The sequence below is a fragment of the Meriones unguiculatus genome, chromosome 10, assembly GCF_030254825.1.
Source record: "Meriones unguiculatus strain TT.TT164.6M chromosome 10, Bangor_MerUng_6.1, whole genome shotgun sequence".
Taxonomy (NCBI): Eukaryota; Metazoa; Chordata; class Mammalia; order Rodentia; family Muridae; genus Meriones; species Meriones unguiculatus.
Window position 1 is genome coordinate 39004755 of NC_083358.1, and position 18173 is coordinate 39022927.

An 18173-nucleotide genomic window follows, 5' to 3' on the forward strand; every position below is an offset into this window, starting at 1 on the left:
TCTGCTCTACCTTAAGACGTGGGGAGCCTGGGAGGAGTGGAAAGTACCTTCATCCATCAATCTTCCAAGCAGAAAGACATAAATATTTAGCAAAATGCATTAAGAAACACTATCAAAATGCATTAAGAAACCTATCAGAAACTCCACTGCTGCCACTACTCATGTATAGGATGTGAACTTGCTTATTTAATTCAGGTAACAGCCATACAGGCCTTTCCTGAGATGCATGGCTGAGCACAGCTATGGACACAGGATGAGATGCTAGTTCTGTCTGTTTTACTGACGGGGACTATCACATTGTGTGTGTGTGTGTGTGTGTGTACATGTGTGTGCACGTGTGTGTTATGAAATATAATGCAGTGAGAAGGTACCATGGAGGACCCATGCCAAGTGGTGCCCCTGAGGAATTATGCCATGCAAAAGAATTGGTACAAAGGGGGTTTACTGGGGTGAAGGAGAGGAATAAGGACCTGGGAAAGGGTAGAGGCAGCAAGAGGGTGATGAGGGCAAAGAAGAGGGGGGACAGAGGACAGAAAGAAGGAGAAAGAGAATAGAGAACAGAGAAGAGAACTAAGGTGTGTGTGGGGGTCCTTTTATCTGGCCGCACACACCTGTCGCACCTGGCAGCTGTGGCATGTCATGACGTGAGCAGTTGGCAGGTCCCGGAGGTCAGGCCAGCAGAATCACCTGCACGCTTACAGTGTGGAAAAGAAGAGAAAGTCCTATTCTTGGATGTTCCCTGTAGTTTGTGGGGGAAGGGGCCATGTGCTCCCCCCCCCAGAAGCCTATGCATCTCATTGACAGTGACATATCCATGCAGAGAGAGAACACAGATGTGGCCATTCAAGACCGGTCCTGCTATTCCTTGTTCATTTCCTGCCACTTCACACAGCCTCAGAGCTCCCTTTCCTGGTTTCCTGTGAGAACATGCCACCTGCCTTCTGTCCTGCGTTTCAGTGACAAGAGGGGTCTGCCACTCTGCTGGCGGCATGAGCAATCCTCACCCACTGCTCTCCTCTTTATGGATTGCCATACCCTGTCCAAATTATCCAAAAAGTGTTTTGAAGGATGTCACCTGTTATACCCTCTTCCCCTTCTGCAAAACCACCTTGGGTTCTGATCCGTCCTGCTTTCTCCTCTAGCTTCCCACCAGCTTGTCAGTCATGGAGCTGTCTTCCTTCTCTTCCAATCTCAAAGAGTGGTTTTTGAAGTCTCCCTCACCCAGCTTCCAGTGAGACCCCACTCTCCTTGAGCAGGGGCACCCCCAGCCCCTGCAGGTAGACTAGGCCACAGCACACTGCCTCCCCTCCTTTTTCCAGACCAGGGTAAGGTCAGGTTGTCCAGTTTTTCACTCCCTTCTTGGCTTGCCATCCCGGAGAGGTCTGAGATTAGCTCAGTGTGGACACATGATTGTGTGGTCGTGGTTTAGTCGCTGTTCTATTGCTGTGGCAAAATGCCATGGCCAAGGAAACTTATCAAAGAAAGCTTGTAGGGGGCTCATTTACCTTTGCTCTTCTGTAACAGTAGCCCAGGCCAGTATAAGTCATTCATCAGTTAGCTCTTGGCACAACCAGCCCCAAATCCAATGGCTTTATCTAAGGGACTCCCTGTTGTAGGCAAGTCTACAAATCATATGAGAAGTTCTAAGCCAGGCTGGATGGACTCCACAATGTGTAAGTGGTTGTTGCAGTGTCTAATGGTTTCCCTATTCTCACCTGGTTCCCTCCCAGGACCTTGGTCAGAATCCCTCTGCTGGCTGGCCACCGCTGAGAGGCCCCTCCTCCTCCATCAAGCTTTATCTAGGCTTATCCATGGCAGACACAAAATTCCAGAAGAGAGCCAGAGCATTGGCCAAGGAAACTCACAAGTTCAAGAAGTAACAGGCTCCAGTTATCCATGACAAACTAAGAGTCGTATTGCCCTGCAGCAGATGAAGGGCAGCAAGAAGCTGGGGCCAATTTTGCAACTAATCTAGAAGACCAAAATGGGCGTACATGCCTGTGTGCATGCCTGCAAGCATGGGCTGTGGGAGCAGAATGCATGTGAGAAAGAAACTCTGCTTTTTTAATTTTTCAGATGTTTTTAGATTGTTTTAATTTTTTTAGATTTATTTACATGCTTTCTCAGCATGTTTATCTGTCTGTACAGCACACACATGCCTGGTACCTGCAGAGGTCAGAGGGAAGCATCACGTGGCCTAGAACTGGGGTTATGGATAGTTGCGAACTGCAGTGCTCTTCTGCAAGAATCAGTCTTAACCACTGAGCCATCTCCTCTGCCCTAGAAAAATCTTTTGGTCTATGAAAAAAGTGAAGCTAATCCACTGATAAGAAGTGTCTGCCTCCGTATCTACCTGTATGTGCAAGCATGGGCTAGGAAAGCAAGCCTCCCCTCGCACACTCACCTTTCTGGGATGGGCCACGGGCTCAAGGGCAACACCAGGGACTGTCTTGGGGTCTCTTGAAGCTAGGCCTCAGCCCAACTTTTTGAAGCTGGGGCCATGCCAGGGGGCAGCCCTCAGCCAATGACATACAGAACGGAGACAAACACCCTCACCTAGGATGGACCAATCCCGCCCTAGAGTGTGACCCCACCCAGGTGTTCCCACAGAGCTGCACCCCAGTTGCCTGTAGCAGACACCTGCTTAACAATGGACACTTTCCTCTTCTCTGAAACTGCTTCCGTGGACACCTCTCAAAGAAAAGGAGCTAGCCTACACCTTTCGTGCCAAGGTTACTCCTAGCCAGAAGCCTACTAGGAAGCCTTGGGGTCCTGGAGACATTAAAAAGGCTTTGCAGACCAACAGTCTCGAGGCAACAGGCCACCAGTCTCACGGTGCCGCTTCCGTCTCCTGGAGACCAAGAGGCAAAGCTGCGCCCTGTCCACAAGCCCAGGTCCCGTCAGCAGGAGGGGCTGTGGCTTGGGGACTTAATGAGGTCCCTGGCAGAAGCATACCCCGCTGAAAATGACAAACGAACAGCATTACAGACTGGTCCCACAATTACTATCAGTTGGCTGTAATATAAATATGCAAATTCCCTGGGCTTGAACTTTAACACCCTCTGTAGAGACCATTCATCTCTTTAAAGTATTAATTTAAGTTGTAAAAGGGCTCATACATCACTGCGTGTCATTTTGAAAACAAATATTAATCAATTTTACCCTAGGAATTGCTGCGGAGGAGGCAGTCCCCGCTCCTGTAATCCAGGAGGCTGTGGGGAAGATTTACATATTCATCCTGGCTTAGGGATGCTGTGATAATGCAGGTACATCTACAGCCACAGCCTCGCAGACCCTTATCTGCCGCCAGCTTCTGCATCCTGCCCTGCAGAGGCTGCTGCTATGCTGATGACCTTGAGCAGGGACAGTGGGCTCAGGCCCGGGCCCAACTTCTTCCGTCTCTGAAAGTCTAGACTTTTTCCTCCTAAAACCCAGGAGGAACAGCTCCGGCTTCAGGGCCTGGAAGCGATAGGCCAGCCACCCACTAACCAGAGTCTTCTCTCTTCCACCAGCCTTAGAACCTGCAGATACGAGGAGAGGCTCATTCTGGAAAGCAGGTTCCAGGTGCAGAGCTGAGAAGAGTGTCAGGTGGGTGCTTTCTGAGGAGGGCATGGGGGGCGATCGGATTGAGTACCCAACTATTCAAAACTAATGACCAAGTGGTCCCACTTCTCTGCTCTGTTACCTGAGAAACAGATCTGGATTCTAAAGATAGCGACTTCCGGTCAGTGTCAGGTGGAGGAGCCATGAAAAGCCCCCTGGGGCAGGCAGCGTGCAGTGTGCAGTGTGTGCTGGGATTGGACTGTGTGCAAGTGTTCTTACTCCCACCATCCTCGGTTGTTCTCCCCTCCTCATTGGCCCCTTCTTTCACGCCTTCCTGCGTGGAGTTGGGGAGGCAGGACCCTCTTGCCAGCTGCCCCATCCAACAGAACCTGCCCCCTTGGTCCACACTGCACCCCCAGAATAAAATACACACTTGGATAAAAGGATAATAGGCTCCAACCCACAAGTCTGAACGACCTGGGCTTCCCCCAAGGAAATGAGGACGCCCCCCGCCCCCATTTCCAAGACAGCAGCCTTTAAGCACCTCTGGCTCAGGACTCTCAGGAAGGCAAGACTGCCCTTCGTTCCTGCTGCTGTTGGCTGTCCATGACAAACTGGCAGAGGGTGCATTGCCCTCGGCAGTGCACGGGAGAAGGCTCTCCTTCGTGCCCATCCGTGCTGCCCACTCAGAACTATGGGCACTCCCTGCTCTGCGGCAGGCACGCTCACATCCCCAGCACCAGTTGCGCACCTGACTTTAACTCCAAAGCTGGGAACCAGCTCTTTGTCTCCACAAGCCGGGCCTTTTCCTTGAGCTGTCCGTGAGTGGTGCCGACCCTACAAGCAGGTGTGAGCCCTCCCGCTGGTGACAGCCACTTTCCAAACCTCTGCCCCATTTCTCTTGCTGTCCCAATGTGAACCAGTATGAGAACCTTTACTTCCAATGGCTCCTCCCAGTAAACACGTGGGAAACTGAGGTTCAAAGGTGAAAGAAAGCCTGCCGCAGTGTGGTTGTTCCAACACCCATGTGTCTCCTTTTCCCAGCCTGGAGCCTGAACTCGCATGCCGTTTTTTCAGGGAGCATTCAGGACTAGAGGAAGGCTAAAAATGTCTTGACTGGGATTTTGCAAAGCTCTGAGAAACCCACCCCTCCCTTGCTCAGTATAAGGGGATTTTCAAAGATGGGTGGGGATGATGGTTTCCGGAGAGGTGGAGGCTGTGTGACAGGAACCGGTGCCTGGTGCTTCAGTTTTGTCTCTTCCATCTCTCCCGTTTAGGGTATTACCAATATTAAGGCAAAGTAGACTCATTTGACAATCACCAAAGGGAAATCAGCTGCTGCCATAAAACCAATGAAGTTATGACAGCGGGGCCCGGGAGGAGTCAGAGCTGAGTAAAACCTGTCAGGCTGCTGACAAATGATGATAAAGTGATTGCTCGTTGCAGCGCTCGATGGAAATTGACAAGGTGGGCCTTCCCACCTAATGAACAGAGCCAACCCTTTGGCTCCGCCGATGGAGCGCACAAGTTTAATCTCAGTGAACATCAAAAAGAAAGCCCCTCCCATGCTTAGAAAGCATACAGCCAGTAGGGCCAGAGCTGCGGCCTCCAAAGAAAGGTTTGCCAAATGAGTACGGCATGAAGGCCCTGGGGGGGTTCCCCATATGTGGTATGCTGAGTGCACCTGCCTAAAGACACCTCTGCCGCTACCCCATCCGAATCCCCAAACAGAAGCTAAGGCTCAAATGGCACCTATGTCACATAGCCTCTCAGCGAACAACTGTCTCTGTGATTCGTATTAACTGTGCCCAGCTCTGGATTCTTATAAAGTAATGTCAGTTACAGAACAATACCAGCCTACCAGACAAGACACGTTAGAGGAACAAGGCGGGTGGCGTGAGGCTGGGGGAGGGACCCCCCAGCAGCCCTTTGAATACAATGCACCAGCTGCACATTAATAAATATGTAATGTTTGATTAGAAATATGTATAGTATTTTTTTCCCTCCCCAAATGCCGGCTGGCCCTCAGGCGGAAGACGGGATCTGGCCCACTCTGACGGGTTTCTTTCGCTTGCTTTGAAAATACAAACTCAAATGTTTTCCTGTCCCAGCTGTTTCCCATTGTTGCTGTTTATCAGCTTGAAGGATGAACAGCGGAATAAAAAACACGCTCGCATTTCAAATGTGCCAGTCAGTCACGCCATTGTTCAAAGAAGAAAGCTTAATTGTCTGTGCTGGCAAACTTCTTCTTGGTGAATGTCCAGGTTTTAAGAACAGCTATTCAGCTGTGCAATTTGTTTAATACATGCAGAGAAAAGCATATAAAATCGCACAGTTTTCTGGGGGGGAAAAATTAAATAAGGGGAAAGGAAGAATTTGGGGGGAAGTGGGGGTGACTCCCATGTTGAAGTTCTTCACCATGCTCCCCCCAAAACAAGACTCTCCCGAGTCTGTTTTCTACGTGGGACCCTCTGAAGCTTCCCATCATGGATGAGATGGCTGTAAACAGACTGCAGACACAGCCCCGGCAGCTGAAACTGCAGACAGGCCCATTCAAAGTTCTTTCTCCTCTTGCCGAACACACCAGCACCAACTTCTGTTTAAACAGCCCCTGCTCTCTAGGCATAGACTCCATCAGCGGTGCCCAGGGACCATAGGGGAAAAAAAATCACTTCTGGAGTTTGGGACTGTCAAGCAAAAGTTCTTGTGGGTAAGGTTTTGAATGTAAAGAAGACGACTCACCTGCCCAGGGGAGCACCCCAGGCCAAGCATGGACAACCCAACCAGCCCCTCCACTTGTCAGAAGTAAGCAGAGGCTGTGGTTGGCTGGCTCACACACTGGGTGAAGCTATACACCCCCACCCCAGAAGATGCCCGCATGCAACTGACAGGGTTGGGGTCTTTTGCTTGTGGTAGAGGGAACTTAGCTGGCCCATCGGGGGAGCCTGCTTCCAAGAGGTTTCCACGTGGAAGCTGGGTGTCCTGCGGGCAGGAGGGTAGTCTAAAACAGTGGTAGGAAAACCAGCTTGTCCCTTCCAGAGCCGGGTGTTTGAGGCACTGCTCCCACCTGTGTGGATGACTGCTACCCAGACCTCATCTGTGGAAGGAAGGGGGAGAGACGGGTACTAAGAAAATACCAAGGAAGGGCCCCAAAGTGGTAGAAGAAGAACCTTCTCAATATACCCAGAGGGCAGCCTGTTCTTGCAAGACAATCTCTCTCGGCCAAGATTTTAACTCTACAGTGTTTTTCTATAACTAGGAAGGAGTGAGGTGTCTGGAAGTACCTCAGCCAGATACACAACAGTGTAGACACATACACACACACACACACACACACACAGGTTTCCAGCACTCTCCCCTCCATGCCATTCACAGTGGACTGCCCACAGCACCCCACCCCCCAGCCTTCTGTATGCAATGTCTTATCGGTCTTATCAGAGAGCCCTGACTAATGCGACATAGAAAGACAAAGTGCTGAGGACACAGTTATTGCCCACAGTCAAACCTGCAAGGTCAGCCACATCTGTGCCTGCCTGTCCATCTCTCCTGTACCCCCCCCCCCCGTCCACTCAAAGCCAGCAGTACCTCTTGACCTAACCCCTCATGCTCCTCAAGGCCTGCAGGGACTCTGTTGTCACCTCTTCCCTGCACCTTCCACTTCTCCCTCCCTTGCTGGCCCCTGCGTCTTCAGAGAAACACGTCTTACACCCAAGATGAGCAGGAAATGAATTGGATTGATGAAACAACTGAGGCATGTCCATCTATCAGCAGTGCTCCAAATTTCTCCAAAGAAAAGCCACGTTTGAGAGGGAAAAATGAATGCACAACTACATTGTGTAACCAAAGACTTACTTGGGTCATGGTTTCTGGGAGATAGGAAATATGTGGGGTTGGGCTGGCAGAACAGAGGAAGCCATGACTGGAGCTGCCGAGAAAGTAGAGACATCCAAACCCACGGAGGAGCGGACGAGCGATGGATAGAGCAACGAGCAGAACCGGCAAAGCCAACACCTGCCTCTGTATCCTAAGAGGTAGGTGGGCGGAGCATTAAACCCCAGGTCAAACCCCCAAGGACTGCACCCTAGAAAAAGGGAACCCATCTCTACAGTTGATTTTGCCCACTGCAGGGAAAGAGCAGGTATCTCAATTCAGGAATAAGCAAATGCAAGAAACTTTTTTTTTTCCATCTCAAGCTAAAAAGATCATGTCATGATGTAAGTTCAACCCCAGAAACCTGTCAGGCTCATTCACAGTGAAAACAACAACCACAGAAACATACATAAAATACCTACAAATAAACCTATGGAGAAATGTTCAGGACCTATGTGAACAGAATCATAAAACTTTACTGAGGGCTGTAAAAGAAGGCCTGAATAAATGAGAGGTGTAGCCATGGCCTGGATGGAAACACTCAATATTGTAAAGATGTCAGATGCCCTTGAATTAAGCTATAAATTCAATGCCACCCCAGCCATTGCCCCCTCAAGATCTGTGTGTATGTGTGTGTCTATGTGTGTGTGTGTGTGTGTGTGTGTGTGTGTGTGTGTGTGTGTAAAACTGGACAGGCTGATGTTGAGCCTCCCCTGAAAAAGAAAATACATGAGAATGGCCAAAAAAAAACTAAAAGAAGAAATTATTCCTGAGTATGATGTAGCAGATATTAAAACAGATGATAGGGGATTTAAAGGAGCATAAAGCTGCTTGGCTTAGGTTAAAAAACCAAGGAAGCAGGCTAGAAAGAGCAGGCATAACACGTGGGCCTCAATTCAGAGAAAAGAAAATGGCAGATGCCACCCCACACCACAAATCCACACATGATGGGATTAAGAAGCTGAAAGACAAATCTGCAAAGACGTCAGAAGAGAATTCTGTGCATGTGCAATTGGAAGATGTGAAGTTTTAAAATTATGCAAAAACCAGGCAGTGATGGCATGAGCCTTTAATCTCAGCAGAAGCAGGCAAATCTCTGAGTTCAAGGCCAGCCTAGTCTACAGAGTTAAGCTGCAGGACAGCCAAGGTTACACAGAGAAACCCTGTCTCAAAAGTAAAAAAAATAAAATGAAATGATGCAAAATACAATTAAGGAAACAAACTCCTCAGGAACTTTTTAAATTCTGGACTGGAGTGATGTCTTCTCGGCTGAGAGCGCTTGCTGCTCTTCCAGAGTACTGTATGTGCGGCTTCAGTTCACCGGCCTCCTTTGTTTTAAAATTTCCTATGTAACTGAGTTGTTCTTCCCCCATTGCAGCTTCCTACAGTGTGTTTGGTAACAATCATTCATATCATCTTAAGTAGTAAACGACCTTGTGATTTCAGCGTTTTTGTTGTTGTTTTGTTTTGTTGCTTTTTCTTTTTTTTCTTTCTGTTGTTTGTTTGTTTGTTTGGGGATTTTTTGGTTTTTTTGGTTGGTTGGTTTTGGTTTGGTTTTTCAAGACAAACTGTGGCTGTCCTGGAACTCGCTCTGTAGACCATGCTGGCCTCCAACTCACAGAGATCCGCCTGCCTCTGCCCCCACAGTGCTGGGCTCAAAGGCGTGTACTACCACGCCCAGCTTCAAATACTCTTTTTAAAATCTTTTTATAACAAAACCCAGAGCCCATACTAAAACACACGTGCCCACCTAAGGACTCTTCTTAAACAGTGGCTCTATGCCACAGAAGAGAGGGGACACACCTGTCTTAAGAACCAAAGACGACAGTGTGCTGGGACATCAAGACTGTGTGCCCCGTAAAGTGGCAGAAATGCTGCTGAGAAAAACCCCATCGTTACGGATGTGTAGGAGCGTTACAAATGTACATACAAACACCGATCCCTACGCGATCCTTACAGATACAGATCCACCTATCCCCTCATTCACAAGTTAGCCGGAACAGTGCTGGACCTCAGCTGAGTGCCTGAGCAGGGAACAGCTCCCTTTTCTAGAGCACTGTAGTAAGCTAACAAGAGACACATAGGCCAGAAGCTAAACCCCACTACAGCAAGTGTGGCCTACAGACAATGGCTGACAGATCCCAAAGACCCCCATACAAGAGATAACTACAGTGCAATTTACATTTCAGATGATCCTCAGCCACAGCCACGGCCCCTCCCACAGCCACTGTCCCCCTCCCCCAACCTCCAACAACCACGGCATGGCAGAAAAGGGTTTTGTATTTGTTTGGGGTTTTTTTTGTTTTTTTAATAAACACGGTGGGCCCAGAAACATCTCTGAAACCATGAGCACAAAGTAAATAATCCTCCTGTCCGGGTGGTTGTCTGACTACTCTGTCACTGCAATGAGAAAGGTGGCCAAGGCTTCTTGCATTGCAGACTCCTGCAGCTGGGAACAGGCGCTGCCAGTCTGAGTCTAGGACCAAATCTCTTCATGGAGAACTTGGACCGGGACCAGGACCGGGACTGGACCAGGACTGGGAGGGGATGGGAGGGCTCTCCAGATCCTGGTGAGCAGGCATGGGCAGGGCCATGGGGGACAGAAGGGAACTCTGCGTTAAGGGAGCACTGTTGGAGACAGTCCCTTGGACACAGGACCTAACACCCCAGAGAAGGTTCCAGGCATGGAGTGTAATCCCAACCTAATGTCCCTTAGAGGCTTGACTAATGGGATGGCTCATTAAAAGAGCAGTGTCGCTGGCACTTCCCATGCCCATGGTGGAGGGAGGCACAACCAAGCTTAGGCCTAACACCCTCTCCTGTGTAGGGATGGTGTCTTCACTGCTCTTCTGCTGTGGTTAACACCAACCAAAAGCAACTTGGGAGGGAAAGAACCGTTTTCATTCTCAGCTCGCAGTCCACTGTGAAGGGAAGGCAGGAACCGAAGCAGAGGTCATGGAATGTTGCTATGCTCGCCTGCTTTCATATACTATCCAGCAGGGGGTGCTTTCATAGGCCCCGTAGGACCGCCTGCCCAGGGTGGCACCTCCACGGGGACCTGGGCCCTCCCTCATCAGTCTTCAATAGAGAAAACGCCCTACAGGCTTGCCCACAGGCCAATCTGGTGGGAGCCTTTTCTTCTCTGAGACTCCCTCTTCTCAAATCTAGTTTTTGTCAAGCTGACTGAACGCTAACCATAACACATGGCATATTTACCAGAGCCAACTACCAGTGTGCGGCTTAGGGTCGACTCTGATAAAAGTGTCCTTTTCCATACCACGTCAGTTTTTTCTTTTTTAAACACCACTATAACACATTTCCACAAATGTATTGGTTTAATACAACAGAAAATTATCCTTTACAGTTCAGGAATCTGAGAGTTTGACGCAACGGCATTGGCAGACCATTCTCTTTCTAGATAGCCCTGCCTCTTCCAGCTTCTAATGACGGCCATACACCCTTCTTGATTGGCAGACATATTACAGTCTCTACCCTATTTTCACAAGATCTTCCTCACAGTGCGTTTCCAATTCTAAGGACATAGTTGGGCCCACCCTAATCCAAGATTGCTTTGATGCAGCTGTGTCTTCGAAGGACCTCACTCTACGTAAGGTCACTATTTCGGTCCCTGTTCTATTGCTGTGAAGAAACATTGTGACCATAGCAACTCATAAAAAAAATAAAAAATAAAATAAACTATTTAATTGGAGCTGGCTGACAGTTTGAGAGGTTCAGCCCCTTGTCATTATGGCGGGAAGCATGGCGGTATGCAGGCAAACGTGGTGCTGGAGAAGGAGCTGAGAGTTCCACATTCAGATCCCCAGGCAGCAGAAAGAAAGAGCCACAGTGCACCCAGCTTGGATGTTCGAACTCAAAGCCCAGCCCAGTGACATATTTTCTCCAACAAGGCTACATCTCTTACATCTTCTCACATAGTGTCACTCCCCGATAAGTAAGCGTTCAAGTATATGAGCCTGTGGGGCCATTCATAGCCAGAGCACCACAGCCATGCTTGTCCATTCAGGACACATGTTTAGTGCGCAGGATCAACCAGCTCCACATCTTAACCATAAAGGAAGCTCAAAATCTTTGCAGTTATGTGCAGTGGGTAACAGTAAATTAGTTCAAGTTGATAACCATTATCTGGATATTTCTCAAAGCATCTGACATCTGTTCACTATATTAATGGTATTTTGTTAGCCGGGTCATATAAGCAAGAAAGAGCAAGTCTTCTGGAAGCCTTGGCATGATGTATGCACCCCCAAACGTGAATGTTTAAAGATCCAGAGGGTGTACATCAGCCAAGCGGTCTGGAGAAATGGAAAAGTCTCTACAAAGTAAAACTCATTACCATACTGTATAACTTACCCCAGGAAAGGAGCCTGATACACAGTAGAGCTGCTGGAATGGGGAGATGTGTGTGCCCGCACTCAGGAACCTGCCCCTGCCCTTTCAGAAGCTTTGTGGAGAGATGATGGTCTTGCATGCCTTCAGGCAAGAGGGTGCTCCGTCAGTCCTGTAGTGTGTCCCTGTGACCCCACAAACCCCATGGCACTGGCTTAGACTAAGAGGGCTTTAATTAATTATTTCTGCTTATACCTTGATAAATTAGAAACAAGGCAATAAATAAATAATCAAAGCAGATGAAGTGAAATAATAAATTAGGACAGAAATCAATGAAATAATAAAAAGAAGAAGAAACCCAAGTACACAAAGATTTGGTCCATGAGGTCATCATAACCAATAAAATTTTCTGTGAAATATCAGGGAAAAAAGGGAAAACACAAATCACCAATAGTAGCCATGAAAGCAGAGACACAACTACAGACCTTTCCGAAATTAAAATGTTAGCTAGATAACTTCAACAAAGGGGATAGCCTTAACACACAGCCACACAGCGTATACTTGTATGAAAATGTAACTAAAGTATGATTTTGCATTAAAGTTGATGGCCAATGTAAGACTGAAAAATATCCTAAGAGATACAAATTACTAACACCTGATTGATAAGAAACAGATAATTTACCACATAACTGCAAGAGAAATTTGATGCATAGCTTCAAACATTCTCACAAACGCAACTTCAGCCCAGATTGCTCCTCCGGTGGACTGCGCTAAAAGCTTAAGGAGCAATCTAGTACAGCTTCAGACAAGAGACCGTGCGCTTGGAACTCCCTTTGAAGATAAACTTGCGCTGACAGTAAAACCATCCCCAGAGCAGGGCTGGGCTGCGGCTCAGCTAGCATGTGCCCAGCACTGTAAAACAGAGTAGACAACGACACAGAGGTTTTCAAGCTTGACAACAAATACTCGAGCATGCTCTGCTGCGATCCCTAGGAGAAAGCTGAAAATCGGCCATCGTAAAATCAATGGATACTCTAAGCCACTGAAAGCTAGGGTGCCAGCAGGGGAAGCCAGAGAGCCTCCTCTCCTCGCCTCTGGGTGTTCAGCACCGGCAGCCAACACTGCATCAGCAAGACAACACTGTTTCAAAGAGACCCGGCTCCCATGGTTACTAGGACAGAACAGAATGTCAGGAGACAGGAAAGAAATTATGGATCAGATCTGCATAGCATTTAGTTCCTGGTGGGAACCAAAGCCTACAGGGGAACTTCCAGACTCCACACAAGACACAAATTGGGTCTGTCAGTACCCTATCACGGAGGGGAAAGGGTCAGGATCCTCCCTCCCTCCCTGAGGGTTTCTATGTAGACACTGATGACAGAGTGGAAGATACATTTTCTTCAGGGGATAGCCATGCATGGGTACAGTGCAGGCGCACTGTGAATAAACCTCACTTCATTAAGCAGAGCACTAACTGTCCTCACCAGGGCTATGAGGTCTGCAAAAGAAAAAAAAGGCACATATGCTGAAAAAGACTAAGATCACTACTTGTCCAATGCGATGGCACACTTCCTTTTGAAACCAGAGCTAATTCACCAGAAAGCTAGTTAACTAACATGTTACTTTAACATTAACCAGGACTTAAGAATGATATACAAAAACCATAAATGAAAAATTTTTATCTGGATGCAGTGGCCCAGTCCTATACCCCAGAGTTCAGGTCATCCTCAGTGACACAGTGAGGTCAAGTTCAGGCGGGACTATAGGAGACCCTGTGTCAAAATACTGCCCCACCACCACCAAAAATAAATACATAAAAGCCTTACAATGACCACTTATAATAGCCTCAAAAATACTCCATCTCTTGGCTTGTGGCTGTTGTGTGACTAGATAACCTCAAAACTCACTGAGCTGGGGCTTGGGAGCACAGAGAGTTTTTCCTGCTTGTGCGAGGCCATGAGTTCTATCCTCACAAAGTGTGGACAGTCTAATGGCCTAAAGCCGGGGCCCAGCCAAGGCTTTACATGTGAGTGACAAGCACGCCACCTCCGAGCTGCAGCTCCTCACTGAATTTTTTGCAACCGATGCTTACTGTGTAGGAATTTTGCCTCAATGAACCTGACAAACGCGTGATGTTTGAGAAACTTTGCCTACGTGCCAGACTCTGAGCTGGTCTGGTCTTACAAAGTTACTAAAGCTCACTTCAGATCACTCACCCCAGCCTCACCATGGTGCCAATCGATGTGCCTGGCATGTTAAACTCAGTGCTCCCTGTGGTCTCGAACTAGCTCACTTCTTTACCCAGCCCCATTTGAGTCTGGCTTGTTTTACATAACATAATGATCTCCAATTGCATCCGGTTTCTGGGAAATGACAGCTTTACAGATGAACAAAATTTAAGCATATATACACACACTGCATTTTTTAACCATTTATCTGCTGGCAGACATTTAGCCTGACTCCACATCCTGGCTGTTGTGAATATACATCTATTATATTTTAACTTGTAAATTAGGCACAGTGTAAGACTAACAACAATTACAAATGCAATAGAATAATTATAACAAGATTCTACAGTTAAAGTTATCTGTAACTTATGAATTGTTCCCTTCTGGAACTTTCAGACTACAGTTGACCACGGGTCACTGAAACCTCAGTAAGCAAAACCAAAGTCCACATAGAAGAAGGAGGTTATAATTTGATTAAAATTTTGTTGTGAAAATAGTTAAGGGAAAGGCAGTTTTGAAAATTGGAAAAGGGTGTCAGAAACCTCAGCCTGTGCACGCAGACTGCCTCAGATGCATCTTTGCCACTCAGCCTTTAAAATGGTGAACTTGGGGGCAGAGGTGTAGCTCAGTGGTGCCATGCTCAGCCTGCTGGTGTAGGACCAGCTCCCTGAACCATGGCAGGGGAGATAGATTTCAGGGTAGCCAACCAGCATCATGGCTACACCTGAGAAGCCAGAACACTGATCTGTAGCCTGTGGTTCCAGCTCCTCCTCCTCCTCCTCTTCCTCCTCCTCCTCCTCCTTCTCCTCCTTCTCCTCCTTCTCCTCCTTCTCCTCCTCCTCCTCCTCTTCTTGTCTCTTCTAGAGATATCTGCCCTCAAATTTAGGGCCTACTCAGGAGTGATACCATCTTGGGATCCTGACATTTACATCTGCAAAGGCCCTACGGTAACCCGGTAGGGTCACTTTGAGGATTGGCTGGATTGATTTGGGGAGGTGGTATTTAGCTACTCGGTCCCTGCTTTGAGTGAACAGGTCTGTGTGTGTGGGGGGGGGGGGGTGTCAGATCTTTCCTTCTCCCACTCCACTCGCCAGTAGATTAATCTCCCTTTGACTCCCATATCCAGAGCAAGCCATGACTGAGCTCCATCTCCCTCTCCTGTGTGTGTGTGTGTGTGCTTGCTTGGGTGTGATGTGTATATGCATATGTACATTCTAATATGTATGCAGAAACAATAAGAGAATTCTAACCTCCTCTGTCATTCTCTCCCTTTTTCTTCTGAGGCAGGGTCTCTTGCTGAGCCCATTTGCATTTTCAGCTTGGCCTTCAGCCAGCTAACCCTAGCAATTCCTCCCATGACTCCACTCTGCTCAGCACTAGGATTTCAGCTTGTGTGGGTGCTGGAATACAAATGCTGGTCATAACTGCTCATAACAGCAGGCACACAACTCCTGAGCCATCGCTTCAGCCCTGAAGATCAGGGAAGACCTGACTTCTGAAACATGACTTTTGGATCTCCACTCCTAAAGAGAGACATTTTTGATCACTCTGGGGAAATCCATCTTCCCCTCAAGCAACCCCATGCAGAGGCCTGGGGCTTCCTCAAAGGCCAGACACTTGGACTTGTCACTTTCTGGCTGACATAATTTATCATCATCTCCATGGGATTCAGTGAATGAGATAAATGAGGAGATGTAAAAGACCAGCCATTTGGGATGACTGAAAAGCAAAGAGGGATGTCCTGCCTCCTCCTCACAGCCCATCCTCTTACTTTGATGACAACAATGGAGCCTTTCTGTCTCTGGTCCAGGGCTAAAGACTATTGCTTGGTCCTGAAGCTCCAACCTTTAAGACAGACTAGGAATCTCTGGCACCCAGGTACACTCTCTAATCACTTTCCATCTTTTTGGACAAAGAAGACAAAGGGAGAAGCAGAAGAACTCTGGACGGAGCCATCACATCTCTCTCCTCCACATCTGCTCTCCCTGACAAGTCTCAGGGCGAGAAGCTCAGAGCAGCCACCAAGACCTTGGTGGAAATCTACGTCTTTCTTTGAGACCCCTATACTGACTCCTGCAGGAAGCTGTGCTGGCCAAATGAAGGCTATGGGAAGGGCTCTGGGTTATCTTAGACCAGAGTTTGGTTCATGGCTCCATCACAGCTCTACCAAGATGTCCTGGGTAAATCACTTCCCTTCAGAGACGGCAACACTAAGATCCACCTCATGGGAAGTTGAAGTAGGCTAGCTGAATGCACGCAGTATACTTGGCCTTTGGTAATGAGCAAAGGGTGGGCGGTGGTGGCCTCCTTCCAGCCGAGGTCTCGGGGAATGCATTATTAACCCGCAGCCATTCTCTTCTTCATTCTTCTGAATCTCCTGCCTTTGGGCAGGCTCTGAGACTCATCGCCAAGCTGCAACCAGGTGTGAGATCTGGTGACAAACTGTCTCTGAGCTGTGAAGCTAAGAGCCCCCCATCCTGAGAGTCCTACTGGAGACCACTGTGGCGCGGGCTTGGGACGGCTCTCCTGGTGTCTGGGTGGCACAAATGCCAACCGAGGCTCAAGAAGATCAACAGAAGGTGTGCCGGGTGCCGCGGCCAGTCTCCTGGCCTGAAGGAAGATCAGGCTCCGGATCTAGCAGGGAGTGGGAAGCAAAGGGGAGAGAGGCAGGGAGGGGAGTCGCTGACGGTGGCCCAGGTGAGCAGTGGGGAATGGGCAGGCAGAGGAAACGGAAGTTGCTGTGCTGAAGTTGAAGGGACAGGGAAGTCATCCCCAGGTGAGCAGTCACTTGCCAGTGTCCAGGCCATGAAATCCCATCCAGCCCAGCTGCGAGAGGGTGTCCCCATGCTCCCTATTCATTACCTGACATAACTAATTGCCTGGTGACATTTCCCATATTATAGACAAATGTGAGTTATGGGCCCAGCTGCTCCCTCTCTCGTCACCAGGAATCGGTTGATAAATATGTTTATTCGAGGTCAGCCTGGCCTCATCCATTAGAAATATTGTTTTTCTAAACATTACATTGATTTAATTTAACTCTAATCAATTTAAAATGGTTCTGACAATTAACAAAAGCTTCAAATATGACCTTAAAGTAATAGGATTCATTAGCTATGTTTAGGATTAAACTTACCCTAATAGGGCGATTTTTCTTCCAAGGGTATTTGGTAAGCGACTAGTGGTCAGTCAAAATGAAATCAATTATTATAAATTATACAGTTAAAGTTGATTATGTATCCCCTGCTAATTTGTATAAATAAGGGTCTCTGACAATGGGAGTAATTTATTAATAACTATCTCTCCCCCAGCCCGGATCACACTTCATGTTCCAGCTGCCGAGGCATCTGTAATCCATGAAGTATTATTTTCAGGGCTGCTCTCGATGTATGCTAATTAAACCATAATTAATTGGAGCAGTTATAGTTAAAGACAATGCTGGTGCCCTTTGCTCTGTTATTCATGACAGTTAACTCATTCAAAAGGCAACCTGATCAAAAATGCATACGCTATGCTGGCCCCGGTCAGCGCACAGCGAGCTGGTGACACGACAGCTGGCGAGCTGGCAGGGTGACACACGGGCAGAACTCTAACCTGCTCCGGTCTAGATTTCCCACCCTGCTGCCACCAGTCTGGGCCCCGGCATAGAAGACGTGGCCTCTCAGAGTGGCGGGGAGGGTGTGGAAATCACCAGTCGCCGGCCCATCCATTGAAGAGAAAATGGTTGTCAGAACTTTGGGAATGTTGAGCTCTCGCCTCCTCTGGAAAACTGCATTTGGAATAGAGCAGACAACCTCCCGATTGTTCCCTTTCACCACACCAACAATTCCTTCACTACAGGAGCAGCCTGGCCCCTGCCGGCACCGGAAGCCTAAGAACCACGATCTAGGATGCCTCGTTTTGTTGTTGTTTGGTTTTGTTCCAGACAGGGTTTCTCTGTGTAGCGCTGGCTACCCTGAAACTCCCTCTGTCGACCAGGCTGGCCTTGAACTTAGAGCCTCCTGAGGGCTGGAATGAAAGGCGTGTGCCACCACACCACCCAGTGTAGTATGCCTTGTTTCAAAGACGTCAGCACGTGGCCAGCCTTTCCCTGACACTCAGGCAACACTCAGCAGGAATTCCAGGAAGGAGTCCTCCTCCACTGAAGCTCGTAGCACTGCCCAGGTCCCTGTGCAAGCCATCTCCCAG